The sequence below is a fragment of the Triticum aestivum genome, chromosome 3A (assembly GCF_018294505.1).
Source record: "Triticum aestivum cultivar Chinese Spring chromosome 3A, IWGSC CS RefSeq v2.1, whole genome shotgun sequence".
In the NCBI taxonomy this organism is placed as follows: Eukaryota; Viridiplantae; Streptophyta; class Magnoliopsida; order Poales; family Poaceae; genus Triticum; species Triticum aestivum.
The window spans coordinates 526,218,597-526,237,684 of NC_057800.1; positions in this window are offsets into that span (position 1 = coordinate 526,218,597).

Genomic DNA, 19,088 nt, shown 5'->3' on the forward strand with positions numbered 1-19,088 from the left:
GGGGACTAGCATATATACTATACGTACGCATCCGTGAACAAGTACACCTCACTCAGTGTCGGGACTTTTTGGTTTTCGAGGCACGTGCCACATCAAAATTGTGAAATTGGCTATTCAAACATCACACAACACCTTTTTGGGCCACATGCATATCCTAGCTAGGACACTCACGTGTGACGCTTCCATCTGTGGGCCCACGAGGCCATCGTCGATGCATGCATGCATGGCTTTGACCTACATCAGGAGAGGTTAATTAATTTCACCATCGATGAGGATTCTTTTGGGTTGTACATATATTACGGCAGGAGCATATAGTATGCGGTGAGGGGGGAAGGAGACCATCATATGTAGTATGCTTGATGAACCTCGCTCTGTGTCGGTGCATGGTTTACGGTTTTTGAGGCATGTGGCACATCAAAGTTGTGCATTTTGGGTACATATATATATATATATATATATATATATATGTTTGGCCCACATGCAAAGCGGTGATGGTTGTCCTCTCACACCCACTTAAGCGGTTATCAGCGATATCGATGCTTTCCATTTGTGGGCCCGCTTGGTCCATCACTACTTTTTAGCTGACAACAAGAGAGGTCAATTTTACTTAGGAGGGGATTATTATTTTTGCTCTGGGATGACATGCATGATATAGTTTGAGCACACAGACATGCATGTGTACGCATGAATCCCTCCCATCGAGTCGAAGTGGCTGGTACAATGACACATCATGAACCGATCTCGCTCTGCGTGGGGAGCTACTCTACGATTTTTGACGCATGCGCCACATCAATGTTGTGTATTTAAACATGCATGCACGCATCACCTCCAGACATATGCATGTAGTGGTTGCCTTCGAATAGTACACTCCCTCGCGTGGTTATCGGCGATAAGCCTATATATTCATGGGCCCACATGGACATCCATGATCACCTCACTACAAAAAAAGACACATCCATGACATTTTGGGCCGAACGAAATTTTTTTCTGTCATACATATGACACTTCTGTGACGATAATTGTGACAAAACCCGGTATTATCATAGATGTGGTGGGCTCCTACTTCTATGACAAAAAATCATGACAGAAAATGGGCTTTTCGTCTTGGGCGGGGCGGAGACGCAGCTGCATGACATTCTTTGGGCCTTCCATGACGGAAAAAACCGTGGTAGAAGCGAGGGCGAGGAAAATTTCGGGGAGTTCCCGGTTACGGTGGGAGGTCGGGGCCGAGCGATGTGCGTTTCTCTCGTACACGTACGCGTGTGTGTGCGAGGCGTTGGCTCTAACTGAACCCGAGCGAGGTTTTGGGCTCTAACTGAACCCGAGTGATTGCACTGCAGGCTACGCATTATTGAACCCGAGCAATCGATCGATGGCTGTTAACTGAACCCGATCGAACGATTCCTTCACTACTGCTGCTAACTGAAGCCGGTCGATTGGATGAACAGTGAGCGTTGCGCGGGGGGGGGGGGAGGGGGTTGGATGAACAGTGAGCGGTGGCGTTGCCTCTGGATGAACAGGACCCCGTGGTGTGGTGGAGGGCTAGATGAACAGTAGACGGTGGAGGGTTGCCCGTGGAGGGGTGGTTGAATAGGACCCCGTGGTGTGGAGGGCTAGATGAACAGTAGACGGTGGAGGGGTGGTTGAACAGTAGCCGGTGGAGTAGCATGCGGTGGAGGCTGGATGAACAGGAGCCCATGGAGGCTGGAGGAGGTCGATGGTGGAGATGAACAGTATCCCGTGGAGTCTCGTTTTGCGATACGCCACACCCCTCCCGATGAATAGGACCCCCGTTTCGACCGTAGGAGGTCCGTTTCGTCCGTTTTGCGGTACGCCGCACCCCTCTCGATCAACAGGACCCCCGTTTCGACCGTAGGAGGTCCGTTTCCTTTGTTTTGGGGTACGCCACACCCCTCCCGATCAACAGGACCCCCATTTCGACCGTAGGAGGTCTGTTTCCTCCGTTCTGCGGTACGTCAGGCCTCGTTTCCATCACCTATTCCATCCAAGCCCTCCCGATGAACATGACCACGCATTCCGTTCCGACCCAGCCGGTTGGCTCCCACGCGTTTCGTTGCCTCCCGATGAACACGACACATTTTGTTGCCTCCCCATGAACACGACGCATTCCGTTGCCTCCCCATGAACACGACGCATTCTGTTGCCTCCCCATGAACACGACGACGATGATGTTTCTCCGTTCCGACCCAGCCATGTACACGAGCCCTGGCCGTACGTATACGCGAGTAGGCGTTCGAGACCCCGCCCGTATGTACACATACATGGCCATATTTTCTTTCTTGCACCCTGGCCGCTGTACGTACGTGTACATGCTACGTGCGCGCCTCTACTACAACACGTGCACGCCTCTACTACGACACGTGCGCGCCTCTACATCGACCAATATGTACGTACACGTTCGCGATCAGAATGACAACGCTACGTATGCTTCGACCAGGTGGGTCCCGACTGTCAGGCACTTCCTTGCCTGGGAAGATGTAGCTGGTGGGTCCCAGCAGTCAGGGGGGTGAATCATTTTTTTGCCCGGACGCACTTCCTTGCGTGCGAAGATGTAACTGGTGGGTCCCAACAGTCAGGGGGAAACGTTTTCTTTCGCGAAATACAGTGGCCCGTCCGGTGGGTCCCTGCTGGCAGGTGGAGGAATCATTATTTTTCGCATAATAAAGAGGCACTTCCTTGCTGCGGCCGTGGACCCAGCTGTTAGCCTCTCCACATACAGTCCACGTCCGACGGAAGTCGTTCCTTGACCGCGTTGACCATGCCGTGCCGAGAGCACCAGGGCGGTGGACGACGGCGAGGCCTAGGAAGGGGACGACGGCGAGCCGAGGAAGACGCGGCAGTGGAAGCCCGCACGGAGAGGAGTAAGAGGGTTCACTGGTTCGACTGCGGTGTGAGGCTGCCGTTGCCGCAGGGCTTGGCCAGCAGTGGGAATAGTAGGTGGCGGTGAGGCCTCCGCGACAGCACAGCCGGCCACGGGAGGCAGGAGCATGCGGCACGACCGGCGCTGCTTTGGGCGGCTGTAGCAAAAGAAGACCAGAGGTTGAAGAAGCACGACAGCCATTGGATGGACATCATACGGTCACTGCAGCTAGAATCGTTTATATTGACTAAGTTGACAAAGCCCTTGGTACGTCAACTTAGTAGGCCCACAGGTCAGCTTCCGAAATGGTGCGCCCCAGATGTCAGGGGGAGGAATCATTTTTTGGGCGGGTGAAGCTAGAATATCCGAGATTGAAGAAGAAGCATGGCATCCGTTGGATGGACATCAAACGGCCACTGCTACTAGAAACGTGTGTTGACTATAAGTTGACAAAGCCTTGCATACGCATCAACTCTGTCTTTTTTGGGACGCGTCAACTTAGTAAGGCCAGAAGTGTGTGGCAGAGAACTTATAGCCCATTTGAGATTTGTAAGAATGTGTAGCCCATATTTGAATTCTAATGGAATTTACTACATCCCATTTACAGTTTGTTAAAAGTACATCACATTTCAACCAACCATTCAAAACATAATTCAATAAAATTTCCCACATTTTGATGGGATCCGAAATATTTTTATCCCGTAATTTCTAGTCAAATTAAATACAATTTCAATATAAATTTATATTATGTAAAAATGCAACGAAACATTGCTCTTGCAACAATTAATGAAATTAAATTTTCAATATCCAAAAATAATATTTTATAAAGTAATCACGTGTTTGGTGCATTTTTTTATAGTTACTGCCCAGTTTTTATAATTATATCCCATTTATTATTTCTTAAAGCCCATTTTCTTGTTAAGCCTAATGCATCCCTCCCAGGAAAGATTTGTAGCCCAACGGGGTGGAGAATAACAACTTGACCTTGCCTGGGTATTCCTAAAAAAAGTATAGCTGGGCTAGCCATTTTCAACTTGAAATTTTTTAATATCTGGGCTGGATATCTGGCCTGGGCTAGACGGGCCACATCCCGCCCAGTTAATACCTGCAGCGATGTTTTCACTATTGTTCAGAGGAGAAAATTAGTATCTGGGCTAAACATCAAAAAACTCTGCACTGCTCACACCTCAAAAACACAAATGCTGCTCGAGCTACTTGGTCCCAGCTGTCGGCCGCTTCTTGTGCAATTCTCTCATTTATTGACTACTCCCTCCTTTCCGGTTTATAAGGCTCAATTCAAAAATATCACCAACCAAGGTAGATGATGAGTGGTGGAATATTTTTTGTAGTTTGCAGAAGCACCCAATTAATGCTCTTGTTTTCCTCAAAAAATTATGTTTACAAATGCATTAATTGCAATGCATGCATGCATAAAGTGCATGCATTGGTCAGTTTTCTCTTAATACTTGCATGCAATGATTTAATGCACCTTGAAGTCTGAACATGTGATGGGAACAACCAAATCAAGCCTTATAAAATGGAAAAACTAAAATTTTGAGATAAGCCCTATAAACTGGAAAGGAGGGAGTACTACATAGGTTGAAAATGGTGTGGGACCGTGATGTCAGGAAACCAGGAGGAAGCAAAATGAATTATAGTTATATATATATATATATATATATATATATATATATACAATAAGGAGGCACTTGCGTACGTGAGGCTATGGACCTGGTGGGTCCCCATTGTTATCCTATCCAAGTAAAGTCATCTCCTCGCCCGCGCGTGCTTTCCGCCCGAAACAGTCAGCGCCGCCCTCCCCGCTTCCCGGTGCAGGCGATTGCTCCGCCTTCAAACGACATAAGTGTCGTCCGTCCGTCCATCTACCGCCCACATTAATGATACACGGTTGCCGAGGCAGCTACTCCGGCGCCACACGTCTGTCCCTCCGCCCGCCCACCGTTGCTATATAAATTGTTGTGCCGGCCATAGCCGCAGTCATCCGCATTTGTTCCCTTTCTCCTGTCCACACCACTACTGCCCACCATGGCTTCCTCACGCTCTAGTGCTCTTCGGGACGGGCGGACGACGGACCACAAGGAGATGGCAGCCATTGCTGCCGACCGGCTGGCCGGCAGACAGCCGGAGGATGACGACGTCCCAATGGAGACCATGGTAGTCGATGATCCGGCGCCAACCCCCTCCTCCGCACCATCGTCGCCGGTGCATTGCACCATGACAATCGGCGAGGCCCGTGCCCAATATATGGACAGGATGAGGCAGATGCGTGAGGATCAGTTCCGGGAGGCGCAGGACGACGCCGCCTACAACCACCATCTCCTTGAGGAGCACCTGCAGGCGGAGGAGCAGACACCGCGGAGCGGGCAGAGCAAGAGGCGCTGCTCGACTCGTACCGCTCCGCCCGCAAGGGCCGCCTCGAGCGTTGGCGGCACCACATGCAGGTGGCGGAGGCTGCGGCCGCCTACAAAGAGGCTAGCAAAGAGGGCGATGAAGCGGGCGAGGCGCTGTTTGGCGAGACCGGGGACAAGGCAGAGGACAATGCCGGCTTCGACGAGTCCCCGCTCCGCTGGCGTCGACGAGGCCCTGCTCCACTGAGGCCCCGCGGCGCCAACAACGAGGCAGAGGACACCGCCGGCTCCGCCGAGGCCTTGCCCCGCCAACAACAAGGCAGAGGACACCGCCGGCTCCGCCAACAACGAGGCAGAGGACATCGCCGGCTCCGCCGAGGCCCCGCCCCGCTGCCAACGAGGCCGCGCCACATAGAAAACTAGGAAGAGTAGAACACGGTAGGTCGCCGCCGCTCGGGTCCAAGTAAGGCCACCGCTGCTACCCTCCGGTCGAAGCCAAGCTAGGCGGGTTAACCATTGACGGCCGATTAGCTTCTTGGCGGCAACGTGGAGTTGGAGAGCTGCACTGGAGAAGAACACTGCTTCTACTTGACTGCTGGTGCAGTTGGCTGACTGACACGTGGGCCCAACAGGCCACATGTCAGTTACGCAACTGCACCTGCAGTTAAGTCATTGAAGCTTCTGTTCGGCTGAGCGGGACACAGGTGGGTAGCTTCGGTTAATTAATTATACCTCTAGCGCACCCCTTTTTAGTTGAAGAATGTATGAAATGTAATGAAATACGACATGTTTATATGAAATCTGACCATGTATGAATGAATTTATTTCGATTAGTTCAAATTCCTGTATCACTAGCATTGGATGAACATGCAAAACAATACGTACTAGCATTATTCGTAGGGTGATCACCTTGTTTCCAGAAGTTTCACATGCACTCCCTCTGGTCCTTTCTAGTCTGAATACAAGTTTTGTCTGTAGTCAAAGTATCTCTACTTTGACCAATCTTATACAAAAAAGTATGCACTTTCACAATGTGTGAAGTAAAAAGGAACATAAGGAGTACAAAGAGTTTGAGCAGCTTTTTAGCATTTCTGTACATTGCAATCAAACACACAGGCCTAGAAATTCATAGAGAACATTCAAAACAATCGATAATTATGCATCTCAGCGACTCACATGTCAGAGGCAATATTTACTTCACAACTAAAGAATAAAGAAAAAATTGCATGACGCTGCTGACAACAAAGGGCGTCCCATTCGAAAATATCAAACACATGTCTTGCTAAAATCAATGAGCAAAATTTGACAAGATTGTCCCATTCCAAAATATCAAATGCCTACGATTGTGGAATGGGCAGGGTTTGCCATCAGTTCGGACATTGACATGGCACCTCGTGCTAAATAAACCAGCTGTTCTTTTTGTGCAGTTCCACCAAAATCAACCAAATTCGCGCGTAGCTTGTATGATTTCGCCCTTATATGTTGCAACGCCTTGAACTTATCGGCACCTCCTTTCTTGTGGTGGAAATGAATAATTCGGTGTATTCATGAACATTTTGTGCAGTTCCCATTGAAATCAAGCTAAGCACCCCTGTTTGCAAAAATACAAAAAAGTGATTAGTATAAAGCAAACTATACTATGAATTGACAGTTTCAACAGGCACATACATGATCCATGTAGAGCACACTTTTAGAAAAATGGAACTCACCAGAAAGAATCCTAGAACAACATTGTAGTCGCGCATCACAACAAAAAGATGGAGATTTGTCAATCCTTCTGAGCTGAAGTTAGTTTGGTCTTGTGGGGAGTAATGTAACCATCCTTCAACTGCTCCTTCTGATGAGAAGATAGATAGGGCTTCTTCATCCTCGCATAATCGGAACTAGTCACTTCACGTACTCCATATTCTTCTTCAAAGGAAGATGATCCTGTTGTGCAAAGACAAGAGGACTACTAAATGCTAGCATCCCTGTTTGCTCGAAAAAAGGAAAGGAAATATTTAAAACAACACAGATGAAGCACTTCTCAAGGACAATACCACTTTTTCATGACAGTATCTAAACAGTAGCACAACACCAATAAAGATGACAAAGCTCAATCATATGGATGAAATCAGTGGGCGAGTACCAACCTTTGTCAGGAGGCTTATTGTGTAGAGCATACAGATGAAGCACTTCTCCGGAACCATCTGTTGCTATCTACGATGGTGGCCATGCTTACTATATACTCCTTGATTCGTTTAATGTTTCCAACATCTTCTTGTGCAGTTCCACTAAAATATATGGTATCTTCAAAGAAGATCCCTATTTGCACAAGGTGAGATAATTACATATTACATTAAGAGTGGCATCAAATCAGTGGCAAAACAATTGCTCGTTCCAGCCATAGCAATAAATTAAGATGCAAAACTATATCATCAATTGTTTCATCACAGTTCCAGTGCGTCATTACAGCACCGGGAGTTGATTTTTGTTTTTCTTCTGCTTGTTATTCCCCTTCATCACTTGGTTCAATAACAGACAAGCTTCACCTTCAATGTAAGATTTGGCATGTCAATTAGGGAGCACAAGTATAGTACTAAACTTAATTTTTTGATGAAAGTGGCAAAATATAGGCCAGCAGTTGTGAAATATCCTTATCTTACCTCAATGGGATATTACGGTGCACATACAGATTGGAAGTCTTGTCTCCATTTGTGCAGTTCACTAAAATCAAGCAATATTATCATACAAGTAGCACAACATATGAAAGCACACTGCAGAATCATGTGAAAGAAGGCTAGTACTGACCTCTCATGATGTGGAATTCAAACAACTCACAAGAAGAAGATCTGAACCAAATTCACCTTAACGGATAGGAAGTAAGATCTCCTCTTGTGCAGTTCCACTAAGATCAAGCAATCAAGCAACGTTGTTGGTGTGACATTTTGGTTGAACTGCACAAAACACTCTTAAAACAAAAGTGTTTTGTGCAGTGCAACAAAAGGTCACAATGGCAACAAGGTGAAGTAGATAACCCCGTTTACACAGAGGTGCAAAGGAAACAATTAGTGGTCAATAACGGTGGATGACACAGAAGCCAACAAAAAGAAGCATCTACCTTATCTAAATGGGAAAGAAATCAAGACAGTAGCATTTCTCAAACGGTGGCATTGATTAATATTAACATAGAGATTATATTAACAATAAAATTTGTTAAACATGTAATTTGCTTTTAACTGTGGCATTGCATCAATTTTCCAGCGGCATTATTATAGGGTGTTTGTTTACAGGGACATTTTGGTGTAGGGACTAAAAGAACTCCGTGTCAGTCCCATCTAAACCAAACAGGAGGGACTTTTAGGGACTAAAAGTGGGCATTTGGGACTAAAGAAAGAAGACCCCGAGGGAGTCTTTTTGGGACTTTTTCCAACATTTGCCCCTGCCATGCATCGCACCTTGTCTCTATTAGTTCATTACTAGGGGTAACATGGTATTTTAGCATGTCATTTAATAACCTCTAGTCCATGTTTAGTCCCTTGAACCAAGCAGGTAGGGACTAGGTAGTTTTTAACCAAACAGGGCCTTAGATTAACAGCAACTAATGAGTTGCTCGGGACAGTGGACGCACCAGCACCATGTGCATCTACCGATGTACTGTGGTCATGCACGGTTTGTTGCAACAAAGAACAAACAACCAAGGAGCATATTTGTGTAGGTCCCAGTTGTGTTATCTTTAGACACCTTTCCCTATGTGAGCGTAGCAAATCTAGTCCTGCTCAAACTCTACAGCCTTGTCCCTTCCTTTCCTTTTTGAACTAGTACTTTCGCCCCTTCCTTTCCTCTTTGAACCACATCCTAGATTTTTGCGGTACAACTTTCCCCACTACTTTCCCCCATTCCTTTCCTCTTTGAACCACGTCCTAGATTCATGCTATACAACTTTCCCCCTTCATTTCCTCTTTGAATCACGTCCTAGATTCATGCTATATACAACTTTTCCCACTACTTTCCCCGACTCCTTTCCTCTTTGAACCACGTCCTAGATTCATGGTATACATGCAACTAGAGCAATGCATGTGGAGTAAGTAAATTATACCTTAAGGTTCTTGGGGCATGGTTCGGTGGGCGACGGGACGACAGCGAAGAAGAAGGGGTCGTAGGCCCTCCCGCGCTGTCGCTGGGTGGAAAGTGAACAGCTGCGCCGGTAGTCCCTCACCGACGATGACAGTGTTAAGCCTCCTTCCCTTCCCGGCGGACGAATCCTGCCGGCTCTTTGAGCAGCAGTGAGGGGAGAGAGAGGACAACGAAGTCTTGTTTAGATCTGGAGAGGGCGAGAGAGTGTGAAGAGATCAACAACTCCCTCCGTTCCAAATTACTCGTCGAAGAAATGGATGTATCTAGAACTAAAATACAGCTAGATACATCCATACCTGCGACAAGTAATTCGGAACGAAGGGAGAGCGCGAGAGAGTGTGAAGAGAGAAACTACAAGCAATGAGGCTCCAACGTGTATATATATACTAGAGAGAGAGTGTGAAGTGTGCAAACCCTAGAAAACATTTTGACCAGTCAAAGAATCGTCCTGGCACAAATTATTCTCAAGTGTAGTTATCGAACCTGAGACCTCAAGTTAGAAGGTCCAACGGGACCAAGGTGCATGCGTGTGTGTGTGTGTGTTTAACAGCATGTGTGTGTTAGAGAGAGCGACAGATCGACCTACTCCTATAGAGAGATGTTGTGTAGTGTACGATTTTAGCCGCGAGAGTCGGTGCATCCTCTCGTTTCCGGGCATGTCTGGTAGGGACATGCGGACAGCTGCCACGCCCGCTCCTGACCAACCTGGCCCACCCAAAGCCCCTCCATCGCCCGTGCGCGCTTCCGCCCGAAATAGTCATCCCCGCTCCAAAGAATCGGTGCCGCATTCATGCCCGGGCAGAGCGGACGCGACCTCTCACTGGCGCAAGAGTGATGGTTACTGCTGGGTCTATGTGATTTGACGGCTCATTGGTCTTTATTACTGAGGTGGTAGGACTGCTAGATGTCCCACGCTTTCGGTGAAAGGAGGTACTACTACTAGATTACAATTTTCTCCATTCTTACAGCGGAGGCGTGCAAGAGCAGTGAAAATAGGCAGGCTCAGTGATTACATGGCCCACCTCACACTATCACCGTGCGACACCTAACTCTTTACATAGTACTCCCTCCGTTCCTAAATATTACTAGATGAGTCCCCGCGCGTTGCCGTGGAACAGCGGTATATCTCTCTGCGCAAAATTATCGATTTCATAGAACTAAAAAAACTCTATAACCACATGACAAATGTGGTAGCCAAACTAAATAAACTCCCATCATCATTTAGATCATCCCACGTAAGGAAAAAAGATCAGCCAACTCCTACTGCATAATGGGATTATATTTTTCTTTTTGACATGTTAATGGGACTTAAAAGCTCACTAACATGCATGCTACCGATGCATGCTTGCATGCAGACATGTTGATGTGATTTAAAACCCACTCACATGCATGTGCCACGGTATTTCTACATGCTTGCATGTGGCTTAGTGCGGAGCCTCTCAACGTCTACATCAGACGACTATTATGGACTGATTTACTTCATATAACGGCTACAACAATTTTGATGATGTGGCTCAAGGAGAGGATAGAGAATTCCTAGTAGTGCGGGCTAGCTATTACTAGTAGATAAGTCTTTGTAGAGATTCCACTACATACGAAACAAAATGAATGAATCTACACTTAAAATGCATCTATATACATCCGCATGTGGTTCATGGTGAAATCTCTACAAAGACTTATATTTAGGAACGGGGGAGACGGCGTACTAAGCAAGCTTCTCCTCGTTCTGCGAGTTGACGGGACACATCAAAAGTACTCTAGTGTATAGAGCCTTGCCTCTAAGGTAGGCCCCACATGGTTTGCCTCTTTTTTTTAACATAACACGTCAAGTCGCAATTTGTTTGTTCACCCATGGCAGACGATCCTCCCTCCACCAAGTGGACAACTAGTACACGTGCCAAATTACCACGTGGGCTGCCTTTTTCGTACAGAAATGAGCTCCACAGTGTACCCGCATGGGTGTGGTTGGGAAAGAGACGGGAGTACATGCACCGTGCATGCACCTCTTCTCTTCGTGCACGTCCCCCACCTACGTGGGTGTGTGTGAGAGATACAAACCGCGTTCGTGAGTGTTTTTTGTTTTGTGGTGGGGGTGGGATGGGGGGTTGATTTCATGAATTATTTGTGAGAATATGTGTCGATGACATCTCAAACAAAATTTTGCATGCAGTGTGTGTGAAATGGAGGCCTATCCATATCATACATAGAGGGTCGGGCAATCCACGAGAAGAGAGGGAGGGGTCATAGCTATCGATAGATTCGAAGAGAGGATCAAGTGGGTGGGTGCGAGATGGATGAACAGAGCCATCGAAATTGTGTGTGTGTGCAAGTCAAAGATATAGGGCGACTGGCCCAACGGAACGTTAGAGAGCACATGTCAAGTTTGTGTGTGGCAGGGAGACATGACTAGAGCGCTCGATGTATCGGTGTGTGTGGGGGGGAGGGGGTGGGGGAGGGGTAGGAAGAGGCCTAACTACAGAGGTAGAACGACTCGTATATGTGTTGAGAAGGAGAGACCCAGCTATGTCTTGAGGGAGAGGGGTAGAGTGTTGGATGGGTGATGAAGTTGCTTCTCGAAGATGGTGGGAGAGGCCTACTAGACAAACTGAGGGTGGAACTGCAATGTTATCAATAAGAGTGGGGATGTATTTCTGTGTGTGCCTGTGCGTGATAGATCTGTCGGGACGCATCCATGGATGATGAAGGGGAACCATGTGTTTGGTAAGCAAACCTAACTAGATCAGTAGATGAATTGTTGTTTGTCGGAGGAAGGGAGAGACACAACTAATGAGGTAGATCGATTGACGTGTGGGTAAAAACGAGTTATAAGGACCTAGCTAGCTATATGTATAGCGAGAGATCGGTCGGTGTACGTCCATTTGTTAGAGGCAAATAAGGCCCAGCGAGACGGATATACAGAGAGAATGGAGCTAGGAGGTGGTGCGAGAGGCCCAACTACTAGCTAGATACGGGGAGGAGTGTGCAGTTGTGAGATCGATGAAAAGAGGGGCAAGAGTTTACACGTGTGTCTGACCATATGATAGACACGAGGCAAGGACACATGAAGGAGGAGATTGAAGGTGTGTGTGTATGTTGTAGGAAGGCATCGCTGGAGAGGTTTATCGATCGGTGTGTGTCGGAAAGGAGTTGTGGAGACTCTAGGAGAGCAACCTAAAGAAAAAAATGAATGTGCCCGGTGTATAGAATGCCGAGGGAGGGGAGGGCGAGGAGGGCGTGTGCATGCACGAGAGAAAGTTAGTGGTATCTACAAAGGTTAGAGGATTGTGTGGGTGTAAGAGACTAACAAAGATCATAATTTGATATGAAAGCGGATTCATATATTTGAATAGGAGATCATAGTGTTTTAAACATTGCATGCATGAATATAGCGGTGATACACGTGTTGTGCACATGTTATACCATAATGTGATAATGCATGGCGTTTGCAACTCACAGCTAAATGCCGAACAATCTAAACCATACTATACATCAAACAATCTCACATTTTATTTGAATTTGTGATAATGTGTGGCGTTTGCAGCTTACAACTAAATATCAAACAATCTAAACAATACTATATATCGAACACACATTTTATTTGAATTTGTGGTAATGTGTGGTGTTTGTAACTCACATCTAAATACTTGTAGGCGTAGGGGGCGGGGCACCATACATAATGTGATAAACACATTATACATATGAGACATGGTTTAGATTATGAAGATCTAGCTAGAGCTAGAAATGTAATGTGACTTGAAATCAACATAAAGTGGATTCAAAAAATCTAGTTCGAGTTCATATAGTACACATAGTTCATATGTAACTCGAGACTAATCATGTGGTGTGTTGTGAAGATAATACAAACGATGGTTTAACTTGACAATAATGATGATTGTAGATCTTATTAGAACAGAGAAACGAATTCAAATGCTTTGACTTCACAACAATCATTACTGCAGATCTTATTCAAATAGAGAAAGGAATTCAAATTTAGTTCATATTTAAGTGGTAGTATATACGTTTGGAATGCACTAAAACATTCATTTGAGTAGTAGGCTGCATGCATTATACACGTAGTGAAATATTTTAATTGAACATAACATGAATTCAAAGTTTTGAATGACATTTGTAGTGTGCATTGATTTGGTACAGTACATGTTAGGCTTGTCCGAAAATTTCAACCCGCGCCTTGTTAGCCCAAAATATTTAAGATATATCTTTGTCTCGTTGTGCCCTGACAACTCCCTCCATCTCAACCCACGCCTTGCTATTCCGAAATTACAACGTGCGCGAAAACTCCCACCTCATGTGAAATCCCGACACGTGAAATGCCCGTGGTACCCCTGAACCGAAAGAACCGCCTCAAATCGGTGGGGGTACTTTCGTAACTTACCCCACATTTCGGACAAGCGCATCTCTAAGCCATGGTTCCCCATCGCCATCCCATCTACCCACCCATTCGTACACCGAGGCCACGAAAACCCGTGACGAAACGCCACACCCTGCTCCGTCCGCCACCCAGCCAGAGCCTCTTCCCCGACGACGTCGTCCACAGCAACACCTCTACGTCCCTCATCCACCGTACTGGATGAGGATCCGTCGTCGATCTCATCCTCCCGCCGGTTTAGCCACCCCGTCCTCCACCTCCAAGGAGCTTCCCCGACGTTCCCCTCGTCTTTCGCACCACCTCCATTCCCACACCGCCGTCTTCACCTGCACCAAGGGAAGAGCATCATCATCACCGTTTCCTCGGATGAAGTTGCAGCCTAATCGGCGCCACCAAAGAGGTTGTACACTAATCGCCACATTTTCTTCTTGATTTGATCTCACGGTGCTGCCGGTGCTCGATCCCGAGCCGACACGGCGCGGCTCCATCCACGGCGGCGTCGTCGGCCACTTTCTCCATGGCGTCGCTCCCTCGGCGGCGATGTCCACATCAGTAGGAGCTGCTGCTTCTTTAGCTCTCGCTCTCGCTGCAGCTCTGCTCTTGCTCTCGGTCCCCTGCCTGGTCTGCTCTTGTTATTGCTCTTGCTCGCACTACTACTCTCGCTCTTGCTCTTGCTTGCGATGCTGCTCCGATTTAGCTACACTTTAGTCCACCGAATCGACTTTTGGGTCAGTCGATTTTTAGGGGGGGCTCGCCGGGGTGAAGGAAGAACCAGCCTCAGGGGGGAGGGGGGCTCGCTGGAGAGGTACCCCACTATCTATCTTAGGGTTCATGATGGGGGCGGTGGTCACCGGCGGTGGCGGGGCGTTGGCGGGGCGGTGGCGTGGGGATCGTCGGAGAAAAAGCTCGGCACGGGGGGGCCTAGAGGGATGGCCGGGGCGGCGGCGGACCGGCGGTGGGGAGTGTTTTCGGGGCGGGCAGGGCAGCGCACCGCCGGCCGCGGGCGGCGGGGGGCTGCTGTTTGGCCGGTGGTGGCTAGCGGCTCAGGGGGTGGAGGTTGAAGATGAACCGCAGGCCCTTGATTTCATATCCAACAGCTGCAAAATTGACTGACCAGAGATGAAAAAGTCAGTCGACCGATGTGTAGCCTCACCTTGCTAGTGCGTTCAGTTTCAACAGCAAAATTCAGTTTCGACAACAAAATTCAGGTTCGATAGTTAAGCTCAGTTTTGACAGTTAAGTTCAGTTTCGATAGTTAAGTTGAGTTTCGACAGTTAAGTTCAGAGATGAGCGGCTGATGTATTTTACATCTAGCACTTTGTGGTTATGTATTTTACGTCATGTATTGGATATGCTATTAGAATTCCACTTAGGTTAACATTGTTCGTTGTCTCTCTTGTCCTGTTTCAGCCACGGCATCGTACAACTCACCGGAGCTGCTCCAATGACGAAACCCTCCATCACAGCGGAGCAGTACCTCGGGCTCCATCTCCAGACACCTAAGATCTTCTTCCCCTCCTCCGACAGCAAAGTCAGCCGGAGCATCCTCACCGGCCAACCCAATCACGCTGAGATCGACATGGCTTCGCCAAAGAGGTTGTACACTTGTTGCATCTAATTTTTACTCTACATGTTATATATATTGTCCACTGAGCACACGGATTTGTTCCTTTAGTGTCTCCTTGAAAGAAAAAACATAGGAATTTTAATTTTCACTTGTCCTCCTTTTCAAATTCCTATTCATGAAGCACAAGACTAAGAGATAATAGCATAATAGCATTATAACCGTACGTTTTCTTGTGGTTTGACTTAATCTCACCATGCTTCTTTGCATCCTGTGATCTTCCAATTGTTGTGAATCAAACACCCAGATTGGCAGAAATCCTGTGTTTTTAAATTCTCTGTTTTGCACGTGCATTCCTATCCTATTCCTGTCTATTTCCTATCCCTGCATTGTTGGAATCCTCCAATTCAAACGAGCCCTTACATAATTACTTCTCTTGCAGATAGTTGTCAAAGAAAACCTTGTGTGGTTTGTCCCGCTCCTGCTGCACCGTCGTCCACCCCAGCTCAGCTGCTCCAACGACAAAAGGGTCCAGCACAGCAGGGATCCGGCCTCCAGACTGTCTTTCGCCACCTCGGACCTTCTTCCCCACCGCTGGCAGCCATGAAAACTGCATTACCATCATCAACCAAGCAGATGACCTCAAGGACTACACGGGTCCGCAAGAGAGGTCGCACTCTTTCGTGTCTTCTTACGTTATGCATCCCTTAATATTACATGCTACTTTATCGTCCTGTTCACCAATTAGACTCTGAATCAGCTCCAAACTAATGGTCAAACTTGAGTTTTTAAATGGTTGTGGGGTACATATTGGGGCCGCTATCAATAGTATCTATCTACTATCTGGTTAATCTCCGGTGTCTACTATGAGTTTCATGTTGGGTGGGAAACAAACAGTAAAGAAGCCATTATCTGTATTTTTTAACTGAAGCCATTATCTGCCTGCTATTATTGGTTTTGGGTCTATCCACAGGTTGCTACCATCACTCTGGATTTCTGCATGCACTCCTTACATAATCTCACCATGTTTTATTCCTATGCATGACAGTTATTGTAAACAATGGAACTGAACTTGTAGAGCAAAAGAGACGAGCCTTGCGTGGCAATAAAATTTCATGCAGACGTCGCTCCATGGTAGGCGCAAAGGCAGCCCCCCTCCACGCATTTCAGATTGTAATCAATAGGAAGATATCTATTCTGAGGGGGATTTAGAAGGAGAAGACAACTCCTATTTACCCCCTGAGGTCTTCGCTCTAACTTGACATGCTGATGTTGGTTATATCATGCATATGGTGTCTTGCATTGCTTACTTTATACATCAAATATGTCATCTGCTTAGTTTAGACATCCTTTGTGCGAATGCCATCTGTTTAGTTTATTCGTAGTTTATGTGAATTATGCAACGCCATCTTGTTTAGCCAGGCATCATATATGTGAATTTTGCAATGCCATCCTGCTTAGCACGTCATCTTAGATGTAAATTATATCAGGCCATCCTTTTTTCCGTTACATATTACATTTGTCAACAATGTTAGTACATTCAACTGCTCTTCGTGTGCATCAACCATTTGACACGGTGATGGAAAATTCTGGAGTGAAAACAAGGTCTTCAGAGAAGACTATGCTATCTGACGAAGTGCATATCTCGCTGGTTACGGATAACTCCTCACAGAAGGATTCAGAGACAGATGACCAGTCCTATCCCCCCCCGAGGTGTATGCTCTAACTTGGCAGGGTTATGTTGCTCATATCGTGCGTATTGTGTCTCGCATTGCTATGTCATTTGATTAGTTTAGACATGCTTTGTGTGAATGCCACATGTTCAGTGTATAATTACCATATATGTGAATTATGCATTGCCATCTTGTTACAAGACATTATATATGTGAATTATACAATGTTATCTTATTGCAAAGGCATTATATATGTGAATTATGCAATGCCATGTTGTTTAGCCAATCATCATGTATGTGAATTATATGATGCTATCATTTTTTGTATTACGTGTTCCATTTGTCGACAATGTTTGTATATTCAACTACTCTTCCTGTGCATCAGCCATTTGAAGCGATGATGGAAGTATCTGGAGTGAAAACAAGGTATTCAGAGCAGACAATGCTACCTGCTGAAGCAGACATCTTGCTGGTTACAGAGAGCTCCTTAGAGGATGATTCAGAGACTGATGACCAGTCCTATTTCCCCCTGAGGTCTATGCTCAAACTTGGTAGGGTTATATTACCCATGTCATGCATGTGTAACATCCCAAATTTTCAATTTGGAATGTTATACATTAGATCATCATTGCATATCATATTTTATTGCATTTTGGTTGATCCAGAAATTTCACGCAACTCAAGGACCCTCGGAGAGAGTAGGGGATTTCGTTATTTTCATATTTGAGTTTTCTCAAATTTTGAAAATAGGATCATTTGATTTTATTTATTTTATCTTCAATTATTTCTATCACAAAAATATGAGAGAGGGAATAAAATGACTTTCCCAGAATAAAGAAAAATAGAGGATTTAATTATAAAATCAAATAAGATTTTATTTTGGTTTTATTTGCTATTTTATTTGAATTTAGGAAAAATGCGCGTTTTTCAAAATTGCATTTAGGCCCCAAATAAATGTTCATCCTGTGCGGCTTGATTTTAGAAGCCGGGGAAAATTTATTTCGGGATTTTTGGAGTCTTTTTAGTATTCCTTTTGCTTGTTTTTCTGCGTAAAATTATAAAAAAACGTGAACCGACTACGGGCCGGGATCGGCCAGGACTCCCTGGCCGGGGCCCTTTATATAGCGCCGCCCCGGGCCGCTCCAGCCCACCCGAGCCGCCGCCGCCGCCGTTTTTTTTGAAAACCGATGGTTTTTGCCGGTTTTTCGTTCGTTTTTTTAGTTTTCGTTTTTTTATTAGATCGGTTTTTTCTGGTTTAGGTTAATTAGCGAGCATTCGCTCGTTTGTTCGTTTTAACGAATGCGTTCATCGTTTAGATCTAGATAACGAACGTTCGTTCGTTAATCTCTTTGTCGTTTTTTCTTTTTCTTGCATTATCCGCGATTATTTCTGATCGTGATTTCTGATCCGATTTTCGTTTTTGTATAACTTTTCGCTCGTTTATTGGAATCAGGCGATTCAAGCGCGTGGAGTTTCGTCTCGAAACCCTCTTTCCGTTTAACCAACTCAAACAAGTTTTTGCCTTTGTAAAATTTGACCTAGATCCAGAATAGTAAGCGAAGCCTGTTTCTTTCGATGTTTGTCTTTCGTTGCTTCGTTCGATTTGATTCGTTTTGCCAACCGGAGTTCTTAAATTGAACTTTCTGGTTAGATCTCTTATTTGAGTTTTACCCATGCATTAGATGAGTACTTATTGTATGTTTGTTTGTTTGTAATAGAGTACCCGGAGTGCGCCGCTTACTACTTCGAATCGCTAGGTTTCGCAGATCATCAGCAAGGCAAGTAATACTTTGATCATACCTCCCACTGCCCAGTTTTTATTGCATTATATCAATCCTCAAACATTGCATGATTAGGATCAAATTAAATTGTGGGTTTTGGGAAGTAGATGAGGTAGTACCTATTACCTGTTTTATTATCAAACCTTTGGGAGTTACCTCTACGTTTGCTTATATTGCTATGCTATGCTAGTAGACGTGGATTGGGTGAGTGTATCCATGACAGATGTGAGATTGTTAATTAATGGTTTATTTAAGGTGGCAACTTAAACACACATCTGGGTGGATTGAGGCACTTGGGTATTCCAACGATTGCCTGT